This window comes from Ambystoma mexicanum, chromosome 5p (assembly GCF_040938575.1).
Source record: "Ambystoma mexicanum isolate Mex_15411 chromosome 5p, UKY_AmexF1_1, whole genome shotgun sequence".
Taxonomy (NCBI): Eukaryota; Metazoa; Chordata; class Amphibia; order Caudata; family Ambystomatidae; genus Ambystoma; species Ambystoma mexicanum.
This window is the reverse complement of record NC_090930.1, coordinates 535,079,595-535,100,543: the sequence shown is the minus strand read 5'-3', so window position 1 is coordinate 535,100,543 and position 20,949 is coordinate 535,079,595.

Here is a 20,949-nt window from a genome sequence, read left to right as displayed (position 1 = left end):
GATGGTTCGGCTCTGACGGCTGCAGGCAATGTGCTCCACTTTTTAGCTGCTAAAACCGGGAAACTGCTACCTCATGCCTTCTGCAGTTTAAACCTGGGGATATTAAGGCAATACAGTTGTGAGGCTCTAGTTGGTCGGTCTGAGAGGTTTTCGGAAGAATTTGTCACTCAGGTATTTTGGTGCTCGGTTAGAGAGGCATTTGTGGGTGAGTGATAAGGTTTTGAACGCAATTCTTTGATTGATTGATAGCCAATGTACACTGCGTCTCAACTCTGTCAACTCTGAAATATATTTGGATCTAGGGAAATTCATGGCAGATCTCAGCGTGTTATTTTGGAGTATTTGCAACTTTTTTAAGTTGCGCTGGTTGGTGCCTAGATATAGGGCACTGCAATAGTCTAATTTGGATAAGACAAGAGTTCTGGCTATGGTGTTACAATTAGTCATGGACTTGAAAGGCGTACAAGCATTTATTAATTTGCAGGTGTCAGTGTTAAAGAAGAGTGAAGGTAAATGCCAAATGTTTTCACTTCCTTAGATACTTTGATATTGTTGCCATTGAAATTGAATGAGTTGAAATGTTTATCAAGTTTATTGAGTCTGATTTGGGATCCTATGAGGAGTAAATCTGTCTTGTCATCATTAAGACAGAGTCCATGTTTAGCCATCCAGGCTTGTATGATTAGGTATGTATCATTTAGAAGTTTTGAGTCAATGTTATAGTCGCCCGTGGAGGTGATGAGAATTTGGCTGTCATCCACATAGTTAGTGTAGGAGAAACCCAAATTGTCTAAGTCACCGAAGAGGGGCTTTGTAAAAATATTGTAAAGCGTTGGGGATACACAGGAGCCCTGGGGGATTCCACACGTGACTGGTGCTGGTTCTGCTGACGCAGTAGGTGCAAACACTCTTGTGGTTCTATTATCCAGGAAAGACTGGATTCAAGTGGTCGCTTTGTCAGAGAAATGGGCTGCAGTCGAGATGTGGTTGCATAAGACTTTATGATCATCTAAATGAAAGGCAGCCAATAAGTCAAGTAGCAATACGAGGGCTAGCTTGTCATTGTCTTTTATGTTAGCCATTTGTGTTTTTAAATCAATCAAAGCTGTTTTTCTGTGCTGTGTCTAGGTCTAAAGCCTGATTGTTGGAGGCCCAGGAGGTTATTGCTTTCCAAATGTTCCTGAATCTAAAGGTAGGCTGCTCTGTCGAGGATTTTCAGAAGGAACAGGACTGTGGTGATAGGCCTGTAATTAGTAGGGATGTTTGGGTCAAGGGTGGGTCTCTTTAATAATGGAAGGACCCAGGCATCTTTCAGATTGGTGGGAACAATGCTAGTTTCAAAGCGTGAATATAGAAGTGATAAAGGGTGCAAGCTCCTTTGCTGACTTTTTAATGATTTTAGCTAGGCTGATGTCTCCCTGACAACTAGATGTTTTCAAGTTTGTGAATATGCGCTCAATGACCTTAGTGGAGAGAGGTGAAAACTTGAACAAATTGTGAGGGATTGGTAAGGTTGCTAGAGGCTGGAGATTGGTTGAATTGGCTGTGAGGCTAAGTTTTTAGTCTCAATTTTCTTTTGCATGAGCCCAATTTCATCTAGTAAAGCTTTCTGTATATTAGTACACCAAGCCGTGTCTTTGGTGCAAGTCTCCTGTGGAGGTGTAGGGGATTCCAACTCTCTGAGGATACTAAATAATTCTTTGGTGGTTGATTTAGCTTTAGTGATTCTATTGTTATAGATGTCACTCTTGGTCTGGTGGCTGGCAGTTTTGTAAATAGAGGAGGTTTTTAAGAAATTGTCTTTATTAGGAGCTATAGGAAGACTTTTCCATATTGTTTTGGCAATTCTTTTGTTTTTGCACAGAGTTCTAAGATACGGTGTGTACCAAGTATTTAAGTGAGAGCGGGGGTTGGCTTTCCTCATTTTAAGAGGGGCTATTGTGTTGATGGCATTAAGTATTGTCTCATTGTACAGGTCTACTAAAATGGAATGGTCATTGTTAGGGATTGGAAGGTTGATGATAGGATGAAATAGAGGGAGAGGTTTCTATCTTATGTTGCATACGTTTCTAATGAGTCTAGGCGGTGCAATGGGAGTACAGTGATTGGGACGGTGGCTATTCTGAATGGTAAACAGGATAGTATGGTGGTCGGGCCAAGGGCAAGGTGTTGGAGAGGATATTAATTTCACAGTTGATATCTGCAATCGAATCCAATGATCTCCCTTTGTTGTGGGTTGGCTGGGAGATATGATGTGTGAAGACAAGTTCAGTTATGTTATTGGCGACAGCAGTGGCATTATCATCTTTGCAGTCATGCAGTGCTAGGTTGAGGTCTCCTAGCAACATGACTTGTGAACCTGGTTTAGTGTTTGCTGTGAAAAGTAGGGTGGTGCCTTCCTCGAAGGAGGATAGTGATCCTGGTGGTCTATATATAAGGTGAATGGTTGTACTCAGAGAAGCCGTGATAGGTAGCTTGATAGATAATAGTTCACTTGAAGGGAATGTTTGGCTCTGAGGGGGCCTTAGGCCTGGTGGGGTTTTTGCAATAAATGCGACACCACCACATTTAGAACACTCTATGTCTTGTCTGATGATGGTGTACACGTCTGGTATAGCAAGTGAAAGTGAAGGCCTTGATGCAGTATGAAGCCAGGTCTCAGTAATGGCTAAAAAGTCCAGATTGTTATTAGTTATAAGGTCTGCAATATCTAATGCATGAGCTGTCAAGGATCTGGCATATATGAGCGCTCCCTTGATAAGTACAGTAGAACTATCTGAGTTCTTTTTGGTAGTGGGATTATTTTGATGTAAAGAAAGCACATTGGTGACTTTACTGTTAGTCGGGTTGGCTACATTAGAGCTTGTTGACGCCAGTTTGATTTGATTTTTATTCTTGTTATTAGATTGTATAGGTCTGGTAGTCAGAAATCTGGAGCCTACTCTGAAATTCCTAATTGACGTTGGACTTGGATGGTTGGGGGTAGGTCTAGTGTTGAGAGCTTGATCCATTTTGCTGGTGTGAGTGGCTAAGGGTTGCTTGGCCTTATTTTGGCGGCACAATTAGGTTTAAATACATGCTGAGGTAGTGAAAAGTGGTTGTTTTGAGGCCATAGCTAAGGTTATGCTGTGTGTCATAAATGAGGCGTGTAGGGCTATAGTAGCTTTGAAAACAAGAGTACAAGTGAAAGGGTCGATAGTTTAGTGGACAACTCTCCTTCTAGTCAATCACCGCAAAATAATACACTTAGAAAATTCTACCTGGGTATAGTAGTTTTTATATCGTTATTTCTTTTATCATAAGGTAAGGTACAGTGTAAAGCATCTCAGAGATTTCAAATCTGTTCATATAGAAAAACAATAACATAAAGAACAGATCAACACAAGTTCTTGTACATTTAACAGAGTGCACATTCTCTACTGTCGACATCTAACGGACAGTGTCAAAAACAACAATTGAACATTAAAACAAAGATACAAAAGGAAAAATTGTACATGACAGTGTTACTGCATTGGTAACACTATGATTACAAATGTTTGTCTATTTGGCTACAGTAGCTGTCAGGGGGCCTCATTACGACCCTGGTGGTAGGGGGTTAACGGGGCCAGTAGTAGGGAGTTAACGGGGCAGGTAAAGCTGCTGGCCCCGTTATCCCCCTACCGTCTCATTACGAGGTCTCCTCGCAGAAACCACTAAGGACGCATGGTAAAACCAGGCGTCCTTAACGGGTCCCACGGCAGTCCAGGATGTAAACAACGGGCCCATCATTAACGAGCCCTTGTTTGCATCCTCCCCATTCTCATTGAGCCCTATGGGGGCTCAAATGGGAATGGGGATGTACCGGGTCCGGGTTCTCTGAATGGGGAAATACCGGGCCCTCCAAGGTCAGAATGGCCTGGTATTTACCCATTCAGGGAACCCGGACCCGGTACCCGGTATGGGGGTAGCCATGCCGCACATAGCAGCATGGCTACCTCCATGGTCGTAATGAGGGCCAGGGAGTTATTACTGTTGTTATTACCAATGGCTGGGGCATATGATGCCATAGTGAGTAAATATAGTGGTGTGAGTGTATTTAGAATGCTCAGAATAGTTAAGGTGAGCACGTACATGTCTACGAGGATGGACGCTGTAGCCAGGTATGGCTAGTGACAACAAGCTACAGCAGGAGCGTGAAGAAGCTATGTGCTGCGAGGGCTGAGACAAACACTTTGGATAACCAAGTTGAAATTCTCTGGTTCATCACCCTGTATAATGCTTAAAGAAATCACATGTGTAGGATTCACAAACCATACTGTCATATATCCTTATGCTGCATCAAGACATTGCCTATTATTACCTATTAGTACCCAGCGAGGGGGGATCGCAACCTCCCAGCCAATGAGGCGGCTTGGAATGGGGTCCTTACCACACAGAGAAAGACCCTGTTCCGAGCCTCTTCAAAGAGGGACCCTTACCTCAACCCCACTTACCTGCACTGCTCTGTCCCTCGCTGGCAATGGGAACAGGACTGTTCCCGGCGCATCTCCGCCGTGCACTTAGCTGCCATGGAACAGAAGAAGGGACTACATGTAGTCCCTTGTCCCATTCCCTGGCAGCCATTTTCTTTGTTTATTTGTTTAAAGCATTTTTTAATGGCTGCCATGGAAAGAAAGCAGGAGCAACGTGGAGTCCCTCCTCCCGATCCACACCGGCCATTTATTTTACTTTTTGTTCTCGAGTTCAGAATCGTTTTTCATGTCGTTTCACAACTTGAGAAAAATTATTATTAGAACCCCAGTATCACATGCTGGGGTACTAATACCAATAGAACCCTCTGTAGTGCACGGGGGCTTACGTTACAACTGGCTGATAATGACCCCTCCTCAGATTGTATTGCTTTATTACAAAGCACTTTATTTGAGGAACATTTAATCAACATGGCTCACTGAACATCAAGGTAACCACAAGTAAGGAAATTGCATAGCATGTCCACATGCTCTTTACGGACCAATATGTTCATATTTATTAGTTGATGTACTTTTAACATCACAAGTTTCATTAACTGCCAAACTAATTGTAGCATTTATATTGCCACATATTCCACATCAAAGTTGGCAGTATGATAGACAAGAGGAAGGAAGCACTTTCTGAGACTTTATGAGAAATGCATTTTCATGGCATGAGATCTCAGTCAGGATGCAATGCCAATTAGAATATCGACCAGTTACAGGGTGTGAGGAGAATGCTGGCTGAGAACATCTGAGATGTGTGATATGGGCCAATTCAGGAAAAACAAAACATGTTTCTGTTTCCACAATGGGCGAGTAAGGACTTCTTGTAGCCTCGTCTTCTAAAGTCTGGTACAACAAAAAAAACAGAATAGATTAAAATAAATATTTTGATCAAAATGTTCTAGACTTATTAATACATTTGAATGGCAGCTGTTATAAATAAAGAACTCATTCAAACCAATAACCAGTAGCCCTGCACACAATTACACAAATGCACTAAGTGGACTTGCTTGCTATAGGTGCACGAGCATGACACTCATATGTTCATTGGACACCATCATTTTTCTTTTTACAGCCCTACCCTATTGTGTGTGATGGTTGGGCATTTAAGAGACTATGGGCCTCATTACACGGTAGGCGGTAAGGGTTTACCGGTACCGGTATTTCACCGGTACCGGTAAACCCTTACCGCCTTACTACGAGGTCCCTTTGCGGGTTGGAGAATTTAGCGTCTGCTTTTTGTAGGCGTTAAAAACCAACCCACAAAGGGACCAGGGAGCTAATTACGATACCGCAATTTGCGGTGGCGTAATTATCACCTTAGCCATTCCCATTATGCCCTATGGGGCAAAAATGGGAATGGGGAAGGGCAATGGGGGAAGGGGGAATTACCGCCCCACCAACCTTGGAATTGGGCGGTAATTCCCCTTTCCACCAAGGCGGTGCCGGTATTTTACCGCCACCTTGGTCCACCGCCATCCGTGTAATGAGGCCCTATGACTGTCAATGCTTTTTTGCCTTTACACCTCTGATTATAAGGGGTACATCTTTTTAATAAATGCCTATGCCAAACATATGAGGGTCTCTGTAAGCACAGTCATTATGACAGGCGTGTGTAAAGGCCCATGCTTGCGTTACACATTTCCCTGCGCCTGTCCTGTGTCCGTACTGGCCAAACAAAGATAAATAACACCCCCTGGGTAGCACATCCCATACCAATTCTCTTTCAGTACTCCAATGCAAGTCCAACTAGGCAGGCAAGTCCACTTCTGTGACTGCAATACCCACGCATATGAGGAAAATACTTTATGAATCAGGGCATGGTCTTACACAGGTCAACATGTTATTTTTGCAGCAGAACAAGAACCTATCCCCATGCCGGGAATGCCTATTTTTTCTTGAGTCTGATGCTGCAGGTAAATTGCCCCTTCAAGGCCAACAATTGTCGGATTTACCATACAGAATTAACACTCACTGTAAATCTGCAAAAAATACCCATGGAGGCTAAAAACCTCTGGGTCATCTTCGACTCCACACTCTCCTTTTCTCCTCAGACCTCTGATGTCTCTAAAATGTCAATCTACCAATTGCACCTCCTCAGAGGTATTCTTCCTTCCCTCTCCTTCCCCCCGGAAGCTCACTGTCTCTAGAGCTCTGGTTCTCTCTAGGCTGGACTATTGCAACAGCCTCTGTCTAAATCTGCCTGCTTCTTCTCTCAGCCCTGTGCAACTCATCAAGAACAAGACTGCAAGTCTTGTCCTTGGCCCCAAGCCCTGGGATTGTATCTCTCCAGCACTGAAATCTCTGCATTGGCTCTCAGTGGCTGGAAGCATTAAGTTCAAGGCCCACTACATTGTCAACAAAGAGTTCTGGGGCCTGGGTCCTCAATACCTCCAACTCTCTCTTTGTAAATACCTTCCTACTCGAACTCTTCGCTCCTCCAACTAGCTCAGGGCCAGTCGCTTCTCCAAGCAACAAGTTGGTGGTATATCTCTTTCTTCGGCTGGGGCTTCCCCCTGGAACAGTGCCCTGCCTCTCTGAAACTTGAGGAGAACCATCTCTGGTTCCAGAGGCACCTCAAGACCGTCCTCTTTGCTTCTGACTTCTCTCTTCCTCTTCTCTGCTGATTTCCTGTCTGATACTGCACTGGTCACCTGGCTACCCTCTGATTTGGACCCAGGTCTCTGCCCACCCAGTTGCACACCTGCACTGCCTCCTGGCAACCCTTGCACTTGGGTCTGTATCTGTAACCCTACAGTCCCCCTACCTGCTCTTTGGATACCTGCTGTCTGCACTTACCCTTGCACCTGCCGCCTGCTTGCCACACTTCTGTTATTGTTTGATCCCATGTACAGCACTGCCCCACTCCCCTATCACCTGGCAGTGTTCCCCTCCCACCTCCCCTGCACTTGCACAATCTCAATGTCACTTGGCCTAGTAAGATCGTTTTCTTTGTCCTCCCTCTGTTCCCCCTCCGTTGCCTCATCGCGCGTTGAAACACTTGTTTATAGCGCATTATAAAAGCCATATCATATCATGGAGTACAATACACTCCAAAAATGGGGACTCATGCCGCCACACCACCACTCGCGATCCTGTGGTAAACCCAGGGGATTAAGTGGTGGTAAAAGTAAACGATGACGGCAGTACATTGGCAGATTTAATGGTGATTTATCACCAAACTCATAATGAAGAGGTATATTTTCAGCTTCCCATATTTAGACGTTTGTTAGCATGCAAGTGATGGCTGGGTATTTCAGCAAAATTTAGTTTGGAGGGCCAAACATGTCTGCACTCGGTTTTAAAAAAAATGGGCTGTTCATTTCAGGGTTTTGCAGCCACAACACAACCTCTTGAACCTTTTACTGTACATTCTTATCTAGATACTTACATAGATTCCTTTTTTTTCATATTAAATGTAGGCTTTAAGAACATGCGAGGAAGCAGATGGGGTTTGCAATGCAATAAACAAGGAAATCAAGGTGACCTTGTAATAGATGCTTTGATTTGCAATTGATGAAGTTGATAACAAAGGAGCACATTGCCTTCAACTGCTGCAACATCTTGTCCATGTAAATTGAATGTCGTGCCTCACGTGCATATATTTCTGTTTAACCTCTGGTTAAACTTCGACTGTTCTTCCTTGCACCCTGAGTTTTGCGTTTCAACACAAGGACGGCAGCACAATTCTACACGAATCAATATAATTTATAGCATAATGGACATTAAACAATGCAATAAAATAATGAAGGGCGCCAAGGTAAACGTTTAGAAATATAACAAGTCATGATTGCGAGGATATAAGCAAAACCCAAGGCCTATACATTTCGGCTGCGCACAATGGGGTTTTCACTCAATGCACTTCTAGGCAACACGTTTGCCAAACAGCAATAGCCATATCACCCAAAATAACCCAGGGGATTCCACTCCATCAGTTAAAATAAGTGCAGGTTTATACACCGCTTTTTGCAGTAGACCAGGGAAACCATTTGGTCATCAGCAAGACACAAATAGATAGCGGTTAACTAAATAAAATGTTACCACCCCATAGAGAACCCAATACAAAAGCAACCTACAGCGGCTATTTTTCCTAACCTGATTCCGACAGCACCTAAAGCATGCAAAAATTACAAGCATATGAATGACTGTTTTAACAGAACATATACATCATTGTATTCATTATCCAAAATACAAAAAACAACTCACTATTTCATCAAATTTTCACAGATTATTTTGAAAACAGCAAACGCATGTACATATATCTATTAGATACATAGACCATATAGACAAGCCTACCAACTCCACACCCGCCTCGTCTGAGCTCACCATACCTGACTTCTCCTTCAGGGACGTCACTGAACCAGAAGTTATCAACTTACTAAAAAATCTCAAACCCTCCCCTTGTAAAGGCGATATATGCCCGTCGAAGCTCATCAAAGACTGCGCAGACTGCTTTGCGCCGCTCTTTGCAGTCTTCATTAATGCGTCCTTTAAATCAGGCATTATCCCAGCTAGCCTCAAAGAGGCCTGGGTCCGCCCCCTCCTAAAAAAAACTACCCTCGACCCCCTACAACCCAACAACTACAGACCGATATCTACAGTGCCATTCCTCTTGAAATTTCCGGACAAAGCCGCACACTGCCAAATACAACACATTCTGGAAATCCACTCCATCCTAGGGACCAGGCAATCAGGCCTCCGGAATGGACACGGCCCCCGAAACAGCCCTGGTTGATCTGAAGAGTCAGATCACCCAAATCATGGATAAGGGCAAGCCAGCCCTACTGCTCGTAACAGCCATCTGGTTGATCACAAGACCCTCAATTCACACCTCACACACTCAGCCAATTTCTCTAAAGAATCAGCTCTCTGGATTACCTCCTTCCTCGAGGGGAGAGCCATGAAAGTCTTCTCGGACACTGCTAACGCCACACCCACCACAATCCATTGCGGGGTCCCTCAAGGATCCTGCACTGCACCCACACTTTACAACTTGTTCACTAAGCCTCTCTTTGACAAACTCGACTCACATGGTATCACGTACACGAACTACGCGGACGACACACAAGTACTTCTACCTCTCTCAGGATCATACCACGAAGACGCCAAGGCACTCCACACGATCTACTACATCATCCAGGCTTGGATGGCAGTTAATGGCCTCTGCTTTAATGGAGACAAGACTGAAATCATGATACTAGGTCAACAGAGCACCCTAGACAAACTGGCCAAACTGTACGCCAACTTCTCCATTGGCAACTCCAGCATCCCCATATCCACAGTTGTCAAGACACTGGGAGTTTACCTAGACTCCTCACTATCAATGACCAGACAAGTCAGCGCAATCACTTCCTCATCTGCGCATACCACCAAACTTATAAACGCCATCAAGCCATACCTCTCAAAACCTAACTGCCTTTCAATAGCCAGAGCAACCATTGGAGCCAAACTGGACTATTGCAATGCCCTCCTAGCAGGCATATCGGCAAAAAACCTAAACAGACTATAAGTCACACAGAACAAGGCTCTCCGGGCCGCTCTTAGCATCCCAAGAAGAGAGCATATCTCCCAGGCCAGACACTCAGCTCAATGGCTCCCGGTCAAAGAGCGGATCACACTCAAAATCCTCACCCTCACACACAAATGCCTCTCTCTTTCCGCCCCGTCCTACCTATCAGAAACCATCTCCAAACCCTCCTCCTCACGTCCCACCAGGACGCAATACACCAACTTACTCCATATCCCACGCATCAAAAAAGCCAAAGCCGGTGGCCTAAGCTTCCCCTACATTGCTGCCAAGCCTTGGAACGCTCTACCTGCAGACATTAGAGCGGAGAACTCACTCCCGATTTTTCGTAGGAAACTTAAGACCTCCTTCCTTGCACAATAATATATGACACTCGCTAACCTATGTAAATATACTGCACTGTAAATTTGGACAAATGTCATACCTGCTCCTGTAAATTATGTATTACTCGTGTATATGCAAATAAGATATATCTGTAACAAGCGCCACAATGCCCTCGGGCTGACGTGCGCTCTACAAATCCGAATAAATAAATAAGTAAATAAGAACTACTGCACATAACACCCTTTATTACCACACTCTTTTATTCCAAAATATGCATGAAGAATATATATATATATATATATATATATAATGCAACCCAAGTTATTCTAAAAACAAAATATGCAATTTGCATATAGAATTCTGACTTTTCTTAACAGTTTCCAAACCAATAAGACTACAATATCAGAACATCAATCTTCTATGAACATCAACACATCTTATTCGAACAGCAGATACCATTGAGAACACAACATTTATATTTTTAGATAGTTTCAAAGTTTCAATTTGATTAGAAACCTTTACCATCCTGTTGTACTCCTTATACATCTGATACTGTTCATCTTTACAAAATATTCTCTAGACATCCATTTATGTAACAACACTCTGCATTAAATCTTGATCTTGCTGTGCACCTCTCTGTTTAACAGGGGCAGGAAAGAAGTGTCATTTTTCATTAACTTTTAAATTGTTAAATTTCAATCTCCGCAATTGCAGGAAATACCTGATGTTATGAGGGCGAGTGAAGCAAGGGTTCATAAGAAGAGCAGCCAGGCTCATCACATATTTATTTATTTATGGTATTTATTTAGCACCACGGTACTGTACATAAAGTATTAGAGTACAAAAAAGTGACAATTTATGCATAAAGAAGAGTGGAAACACATGACTCTGCCAGAAGTCTAGAAAACTTGTGATAAGAAAAAGCGAGGACAAGGAACCGAGAGAAGAAACTGAGATGAAGAGAGAAGAACCCTTAGAGGTTTATATGAGGAAATTAAAGAAACCGAGTAGTCAGGAGCCAAAGCATGAACAGAAATTAAAACAAGATAAAGAAATTAAAATTAAACTCTATATCTAATAGGAAGCAAGCGAAGTTCAATCAAAAACATGTATATATTTGAAGAGTAATGCAGTCCAAATAATAGTCTGACTGCTGAGTAAAGAATGGAGCAGAAAAAGGGCATAAACTGGTAGACCGATGTACAAAGAACAACAATACTTGAGACGAGATAGAATGCATGTTTGTAGTAGAAGTTTAGCAGAGAAAAACATTCCAGGTGACACATTTTCCTGATGTTATGGAGATAGAACCGGCAAGATTGTGAGATTTGATTTTGTGGAGAAAATGCAGAATTAAAGATAAATCCAATGTTATGGGCATGAGGAGTGACAGAAAAACAAAGAGTGGGAAAATGAAAGAAAAAAGGTGAGGTAACAGAGGGAGAAGCAGGAAAGAAAATAATTTCTCTTTTCCTCAGGTTAATATATGAGAACCGTGAAGCCATCCAGCTTTTCATAGCCAGAGGACAATAGGAAAAATGTTGGTGAATGCTGTTGCCAAAGGAGGACAAATCAGTGTACAAATGTGCCTGAAACCCATAAGAGGAGATCAAAGAATCCAGAAATGCCATATAAAGAGTGAGGAGAAGGAGCCCAAGGGCAGACCAATGATGAAAACCCAAAGAGAATGGAAAGAAGCGAAATAGAGAATTTTTCCAAGACACTGCAAATGAACGACAGGAAACAAAAGACCACTGAAGCGCCTGACCGAAATACCCAAACAAGACAGGGTAGAAAGCAGCACAGAATAGTCCACTGTATCACTGCTGCACTAAGGTCTAATAAAGATACGGAGGAAGACAGCTTTAGATGTCAGGCTTGAAGAATAGAATTAGAGACAGGCAGAGTGTAGTTTCGGAAGAGCGATTTGAACGAAATCCTGAACGATGTAAAGGAAAAAGATGATGACAGTTCAAATAAGAGGTATGTTGTTGATGGACAATGCACTCCAGAATGTTAGACTGATATTGCGGGAGCTAAATAGGGTGAACATTACTAAGATCAGAGACATCCAGTGAACTTTTTTTAAATAGAGGAATGACAGTGGATATTTTAAATGAGGCCGGGAAGGAGCCAGATGATGGGGATAGATTAAAAAAAGAAGGTAAGAAAGGGGACAAAAGTTTGAAGAATGGCCAAGGAATTTGGAAGAGAATCAGGAGGAGCACAAGCAGGATGGGAATGATTGATAATGGATAAAATATCACTACCTGAGACAAGAGCAAAAGAGGAGAGTGAAGTGGCTGAATTTACAGCCATAGAGGGGTGAGATGAAAATAAAGAGCTAGAGTGATCAAGTAAAGATCGAATATTGTGTATCTTTGATAGAAAAAAAGTTAGCAAACTCATTAGAGCTATGAATAGAAATAGGAATTAAATGCAGGTGGAAGCAAACAAGTGTTTAGAGTGTAAATAGACATCTAGGAGAAGTCATCTGAGACTGAATAGGGGAATTAAAATAATCTGCCTTAGCCTGGATCATGGAAGTAGAAGAGGACTGATGAAGAGAAGCGAAGACCTGAAAGTTAGCTTCAGTGCAATGCTGCAGCCATTTCCATTCAGCCCTGCGTAGACAGATCCTTAGTTGTTTCAGAGAGATAGACAGCCAGGAGCGAGAAGTCTCTCCTAAGAGTTGAATGGTAACATAGTACATAGCGTATCAAGAGAGGAGATGACCCCAGAGTTGAAGTCACCAACCATGCAATCCGGACTAGATGATGAACCATGCCCAAAAGATGAAATTTAAAAGAAATAGAATCAGAAAGGACAGAATGATTCAGGTTATAAAGATCATGCAGGAAAAAGGTAGATGAAGGGCCTGTTAGATATATTTTCTGGAGGAGATACACCTAATCTTGTGGCATTTTGTTATTGTGGTAAAATGGTGATATATTTTATTGTGGTAAGGCATTGGTGTCTTCCCTATTTAGAGTGATAATGCCCCTCCACCACCAGAATATACCCTAACACCTGTATTTCATCCCTGGGCCTCCCAAAATAAAATTACCATACTTATTACACTTATATTTGACTGTTGTCCCTCAGCAACTGATCTTCGATGCAGAGCTATGCTCTAGTACCAAAACCACAAAATAGTTTTCATTATGAATGAGTCATCAGTTAAACATGCATCACACACTTTTAAACTTGCTTACTATGAACACCAAAATTGACGTCAGGTTTTTAAGACGTGTGCTAAACTAATTACCACCTGCAGTAAACTGGGGCTCTGGCCCTATAACCTCACCATCTATGTACCAGTAAATGCATTTATGCACATAAACTCAACTCAGACTGTCTTAGTTTTATTATATACACTGTTATTTGGATCTAAACATATCATATGGTATAAACATGGGTACAAAAGAAAACATCTAAAATATGTTACATGACACAGTTTGAATTCATTAATAGACATGCTCGGTCTTTATCTAACCGCCAACCTTGCACTCCGATACACTTGGCAGCAGACGCAGTTTGAGAAAGAAAAGGAAAGAAAACAACACAACAACCGCTTTTCTGAATTTTCAAAGAGGTGTTAATTTCACATCAAGGAACATTACACATGAAACAAACCTGCCGGCCCTGACTAACTATATAAATGCATATATTCAGGCATCCACCTCACCTATGACTGGCTTATATTCACTTTGGAAGTTGGCGAGATTCCTGCGCTGCTATCTCTGGAACACCCCTCGTTTCTGGGCTTTGCTACCAATAGGAGATATTGCAACCTCAGCACACCTGGGCAGCCCACATGAAGGACACGACTTAGATGACAGGATCTCTGCTTTCCCAGTCTGCTGCCCATCCCTTCAAAGTCAGCCAGCCCATCTGCCAGGAACATTTCTGAACCTCTGCACTGCACATCTCTGAACATCTAACCTCACACCCACTCAGTGTCTTTTATAATCTCGCCCTGCCAGTCAACAGAATCCTTTCCCTCTCATCAGATCATGCCACTGAAACCCACGTGGTACTACTGTTGGACAGCAAAAAGATACATTTCCCTTCCTTTGGCATCCTGACTTAACAATAGTGTTTTTCAGCAGAGCGCATTCCATATTCGCAATTTGTGCCATGCTGACAGAAAATGCACAGTCATTCTGCTTGCACGTTTTAACTGGATTGCAGAAGATCACTCATTTTCAGTTCATCACATCTGGGCCCATGTTGCACTTATTTGTTAATGACAGGTTACAAGTTATTGGGAAGGGTTGTTAGTTGATTAGCTTATGTTAGTATTTATATGTATAGTGCAAAACGGACAGATGACATGTTACCCTGAACCAGACCATTTAAAAACATGTGCCCACTGCCAGAATGTGTGCATTTCATTTATAATGTGCACTGGCCATCCATGATGTTTGTCTTTTCTGCATGAACACCCTACCACTACTTGTGACCCCCTGTACTTCATTGCTCTCAGTGTCCCTACATACTCCCTCCTTTTTCTACTGCTGAGATCCCCTGGTCATCACTGCAGGAGAAAACAAAATCAGATACTTTAAAATGTCCCCCATTTATTTCTTTACATTTAAAAATAAACATTATATACATTAAACTCTGAGTATCAGAAAATATGTACATCCCCCAGCCTCATACAATCAACATTCCCAATATAGATACAACAGCAATAGTTTGACATAAATAAATAGTGCATATTTGTATTTTTTTTATCAGATCTCATCATTTTTATTAGTGGTCTGATCGTCACATTATAACTTTTTTCAAGATACCTTTAATTTTTTTATTTTTTTGTGAAAAATTATGTATCCATCTTTTATCAAGAGCACCCTTTTAAGAGATCTTTATCTTTTTTTATCTGATCACCATCTTTGAATATATAGATTTTTTTTTATTGGTGATCCAGTTATATATATATATACATATATATATATATATATATATATATATATATATATATATATATATATATATATATATATATATATATGTATTCAGTAAAGAAAGCTTTGTTAAAGGGACGTTATGGTTAAGTTGTGCTACTAAGAACCTATGAAATTCAGTGAAAAAACTTTGTTAAAGGGACGTTATGCTTCCAAGTAAAACCGAAAAACCCCTGAAATTCGCCAGTTATGGTAAGCTATGCAACCATAACTCACGCCACCACCCTGCACTGCTAAGACTAACACCCAGGATATCAAAGATGACATCACAAATGTCATCGAGGTGAAGCAGGTTGGAATTGTGCACATACTAGACACCCTCTGGTGTATAGTTCAACAACTTGGGACAGGTGTGGCCAATAAGCATAATCTTTTAAAATGTCCAATGTTTTCTGGGAACCCCTGTCTCCTGCAGTGAGCATGATATAACATCAGTCCCCGAAATGCCAAAGGCAACACCCATTAGATTTGACTTGTCACGTATTCTCTAATCATCAGTCTATCTTGTAACCTAATTCTCTTCTTGTTTTTTAACAACACCCTCAACTCCTCTTTCCCTCTACAATCTTTTTCAGTCAGAGGATTTGTCTCAGCATCTAACAGATGATCATAGAATATGCCGAAAATCAGATCCTCTTTCTGTGCTCTGACCAGGTCCAGGTCTGGAGTATCAAAACTCCATTGCACCACAGGGTGCTCAACTACTTTTGGAGGTTTGGAGCATGTTATCACATCTATCTGTATTTCACCAAGCAGGTGTTCAATAGGAAACAATTGTCCATTCGCTGCTCCAATTTTGGCTAACTGATCTGCCTTGTCATTCCCCTCCTTGTCCTCACCTGACGTCTTCAAATGGCATCAGATTTTTCTCCAATGTATAACCAAATGATTTTCTGATACAATCTTGTCTAGGGCTTGAATCATCTTTCCATGTTTAAGTGGTTTTTTGTTATAGGTGAGCATGCTTTGTACCTTCCAGTTGAGTATGTTTTCAACTGTGGTAGCGAATGCTTTGTAAATAGCAGCCAGCTCTGCTACCTGACTACTTCTAGGTCCAATCCTCATGCTCACTCTTGGAATGTTGTCATATTTAAACCATATATTTCCAATTCCTGCCACAAGCTCTTTTTCTGTGTTATTTTCCACATGGTATGCACAACCATCTACATACACAGTTGGTAAATCCCGACATATCTATTATTTGAATGCTTTGTTAAAACTCATTCAGACTTAATTCTATTTCTGCTTCATCAGGTACACATTCGGTGGCACAATCATGCAAATCTGCTAGCCCTTGAGCCATGGGGCTCTTTTTATATTGCCCATTTCTTACTTCCACAGGAAACCCATGAAGTGCCAACATCCAGGAGGTAATTGTGGACTGGACCAAATTCCCTGATCTAATTCTCTTACTTTGCAGAAACTGCAGGGGTTGGTGATTTGTTTCAATAATTACTCTTTCCCTTGAATGATGGGACGGAAATGCTGTAACAACCAAACAGTGGTTAGGAGTGCAAGATTCCTGCTCTGCTATCTCTGGAACAACCCTCCTTTCTGGTCTTTGCTACTGGTAGGAGATATCGTGATCTCAGCACACCTGGGCAGCCCACAAAAAGGACATGACTTAGATACCAGGATCTCTGCTTCCCCAGTCTGCTCCCCGTCCGTTCGAAGTCAGTCAACCCATCTGCCAGGAACATTTCTGAACCTCTGCACTGCACTTCTCTGAACATCTAACCTCACACCCACTCACAGTGTATTTTATAATCTCGCCCTGTGTCAGTCAACAGAATCCTTCCCCTCTCATCAGATCATGCCACTGAAACCCACGTGCTACTACTGTTGGACAGCAAAAAGATACATTTCCCTTCCTTTGGCTTCCTAACTTAACAATATTGTTTTTCAGCAGAGCACATTCCATCTTCGCAATTTGTGCCATGCTGACAGAAAACGTACAGTCATTCTGCGTGCACGTTTTAACTCCATTGCAGAAGATCACTCATTTTCAGTTCCTCACAGCTGAGCCCATTTTGCACTAATTAGTTAATGACAGGTTACACGTTATTGGGAAGGGTTGTTAGTTGATTAGCTCATGTTAGTATTTATATATATATATATAGTACAAACCGGAGAGATGACATGTTACCCTGAACTAGACCATTTTAAAACGTGTGCCCACTGCCAGACAGTATGCATTTCATGTATAATGTGCACCGGCCATCCATGATGTTTGTCTTTTCTGCATGAACCTCCTACCACTACTTATTTGTGACCCCTGTACTTCATTGCTCTCAGTGTCCCTACATACTCATAAAACCCAGCTGCTGCAGGCAATAAAGTATTATCACCTAGAGCCAGCTGCTCAGTTGCCACTCCACACCCCTGTGCATCCGCCTTCTCCACAGACTTCACTTCTTCAGCCGCCAAATAAGCAGAGTCCATTCTTCATTTTTGTGGCCTGGCGGTGGAGCAGTGGCAGAGATAAGATGAAGGTGGATGAGCCAGAGAGGCAAGAGGTGGAAGGAGTGGTCAGCAAGTACAGGTGGCCATTGGAAAAGGTAAGTGTTGGGGAGCAGGGTGTCAAGGGTGTAGCAGTGCTAAAATTGGAATGCTGACAGGCATCAGGATCCACTGCTACACTTACAGATATTGCCCTGAAGCCCTGGATCCAGATTAGCTCTTATGATTTCAATGTTCCACTCTGAAGGCTAATTTGTATTATTTCTATATTACAAAAAACACAGATCCCATCATGGAATTGCCTGTCACAGAAGATCACAATAAAAAACAGCAAACCACTCATTTCGTATGGACCTAATTTCAATGAGAAGTGTCTTGTACATTCTCACTAAGGGGGGAAATGAATTAACATATCCACAACTTTGCATTTGATGTCACCAGTTATTCCCATAGCCCATGACACCATCATGATCATTTAAAATACAGTACTTGACATTCCCTATACACCACCCCACCCTGCCCCTTATATGCCCCTCCCCATATGTTTTGATGTTTTTGTTTCAGCATAACCTTTTCGGCAAAAAGTGCCGCCATAAAAGAATGGCCGATCAATGAACGTCGTACTGAACGTTGCACAGGCTTGGATCAACGTTTAGGTTGACCAAGTCCAAGCTAGTCAAACATTGTTCAAAACAGCAAAGAACAGAGTGTACATGGACATGTGATTGAACTCCTTTAAGAGAGAGAACATGATTTTGTCAAGATAACATTATTTTAGTCAATAAAATGTAATGGTTTTATTGTAGTAGCTTTACACTCATAACAACATCATGCATCATCAGTAACATACCACACATCACAAATGTCTCATACATAAGATCTGCACATCTCAACTGTTATCAGACATATAGCTTATGGATCCCCCACCTCAACTCATGGGTGCAGGAGTTTTAATATAACAAATGCATACACATATTGAATTACATTAGCACATATAAGGTTTTAGATACCCCTTAGAAGAAATTCTACCACTTTCCCCGCGGTCAAAATGGATGATTTCTGAAACAAATAATTAATCAATTTTTTTTGGTTCACACTAAGTACAGGGCAGCCAAAACGTATATGGTGTAATGTTTTCTTTAATTCTCTTACATAGCCTACATGAGAGGTGGTCAATTTGGGGCCTTCCAGATTTTATCGCTTGCAACTCCCATGATTCTGCATCATTGACTAGACTTATAAAGACTGATGCCATGCCACCTTTGTGCAACCTCTTCCATCTCACCAACAAAAATGTCTTTCACTCCATCAAATCGCCAGTTGATTCTGCTAAAACATCTTATTTCACCTATCTAATCACGATTCTATGTTCTCATGATGCAAACTGTCCTTCATTCTACAAACTGTGCTGAATCCTCCTCATCCAGAACAACTGCTTCTTCCCTTTATACTAATAATTATTCCTCAGAGTTCTCTTCAAACATTGAAGAAATGTGGTCCATCCTTATTACTCTCCTACACCTCCTCTCTCCTGTCATCGCTTACTATGTCCATTACCTAATTTTTCTGTTCATTTTCCCAAACCTCTCCTTTTTAACTGCTCCTATCTTCTGGACTACAATCCTTTTTTATGCCCCTGTTGACCCGTTTGTAACCAGACAGTGAACGAGTTTGCACCTTTCAACAGCTCCAACCTCTTCTCCCTTTTCAACTTCTCTCTTTCGTTTTGGGTTTTTCCATCCAGCTTCAAGGAGGCAACTGTCTTAATCCTTAAAAACCCTTCAGCCGACCCTGAAAATCCTACCAACGATCAAAGATTATTGCTCCTCCCATATTACTCTGAAGTACTTGAACATCTTGTCTTCAGCAGAACCTCCACCTACCTAGACTCTAATCATCTCAGAGACCCTCTCCGATCACTGTCAACACCACTTTTGTAGACAACATTCGACTGAATCAGCCCTCATAATGTTTCTAAATTTCTAACCTCTGCTCATCACTCTAGTTTTTTTCATCCCAATCCCACTCAACCTCTCAGCCATCTTTAATACAGTAGAGAACTCCTCACTTCTGGGGACCCTTCCAGATCATGGTATCCAGGGAACCACTGTTAAATGATTTGCCTCTTACCTATCATGTCAAACTTTTGATATCTCTTGGAACAAAGATCAGGGCAGAATACCCACAGTACAAACAATTCATCTGCACCAGGATCCCCTAACCACAACGTGCCCCTCGATTATTGACACATTGGGCCTCATTATGACCCTGGCGTTAACCATGGAGCTTTTAGCGCCATGGTTGACGCCGGTAAATTACCAACTCCGCCATGGTGAATGGCGGAATTACCGCCCCATTCCAAGGTTGGTGGGGCGGTAATTCCCCATACACCATGGGCCCTTCCCCATTCCCATTTTTGCCCCGATAGGGCTCAATGGGAATGGGGAAAGCGCCAATTACGGCACCGTAAATTACGGTGCCGTAATTAGCTCCTAGGTCCCTTTGCGGGTTGGTTTTTTAACGCCTGCTAAAAGCAGGCGTTAAAGTGCAACCCGCAAAGGGACCTCGTAATCAGGCGTTAAGGGTTTAACGGCGCCAACACCTTTTACGGCACCGTTAACCCCTTAACACATGGGTTGTAATGAGGCCCGTTGGCTTTTTATTTTTCACTTCTTGTCAAACTTTTATTTATCAGCCATCTGCACATTTATTTCCCATTAAACACACACATGTTTAGCTCATTAAATATATTTTAGAAGTGTGACCATTCTCTCTAGTGTCATGCGCTGTAGCACACCGCCTTGGTACAAATAGAACCAGGATTTTCTCTTCATTTGATGCTTTAGGTGCAAGAGAAAAGAGGCTGCCAAAGTGGAATAATTGCACCACTCAAACCTCATTGCTTTACTTCACAAAATCAAAGGGCAAATAGAAGAGGAAATCGAAAAATTGTCCAAGAAATAGAAAACAGAGATGAGGCAGTGAAAGTGTCAAGGGCCTTGCGGGTAGAGACGTGCCCACAAAGCCAATGGGAGAAAAGTACAGAAGATGCAGGAGAGCAAAGAGTTCTGCAGACAAGAAAGGATAGGCAACAAAGGCAGTGAACAGAAAGGGAAAGGGAGTACAAGTAAAACAAACACGTTAGATTCCCTCCTGGGGTGTATGCAGAATGGGG